The 260-nt window shown below is 41.9% G+C and overlaps 1 protein-coding gene across 1 annotated transcript in view; it reads left to right on the top strand.

Moving 5' to 3' along the window:
- Positions 1-260, top strand: part of LOC119589226 — a gene marked incomplete at its 5' end in the record, with an annotated part of 73,080 nt that overhangs the window by 45,064 nt on the left and 27,756 nt on the right.

The following is a 260-nucleotide window of genomic DNA, read 5'->3' as shown; positions in this document are numbered from 1 at the left end:
AAAAAACGCGACGAGGCCCTCAGCTTTGTCCAAACACACGCTAGAACACACGTCCTCAAACTCGGACGTATTCCTCATTAACAAAGAAATCCAAAAATGATAACGATCCATCATGCTATATTGCTCTTCCCTTCCCTTGATAAAAAAGGAACTACCTCGGAATTTTCATTTTCTGTAACATTCAACTTTTATGACGGCAAAAGTCGCAGCCAACTTTGCCAATAATCAGAGACAGCTGTGAGAACTGATCGCTCAGATGG

This window comes from Penaeus monodon, chromosome 25 (genome assembly GCF_015228065.2).
Source record: "Penaeus monodon isolate SGIC_2016 chromosome 25, NSTDA_Pmon_1, whole genome shotgun sequence".
Taxonomy (NCBI): Eukaryota; Metazoa; Arthropoda; class Malacostraca; order Decapoda; family Penaeidae; genus Penaeus; species Penaeus monodon.
Note: the sequence above shows the minus strand (reverse complement) of the source record. Positions and strands in the feature narration are given on the sequence as shown.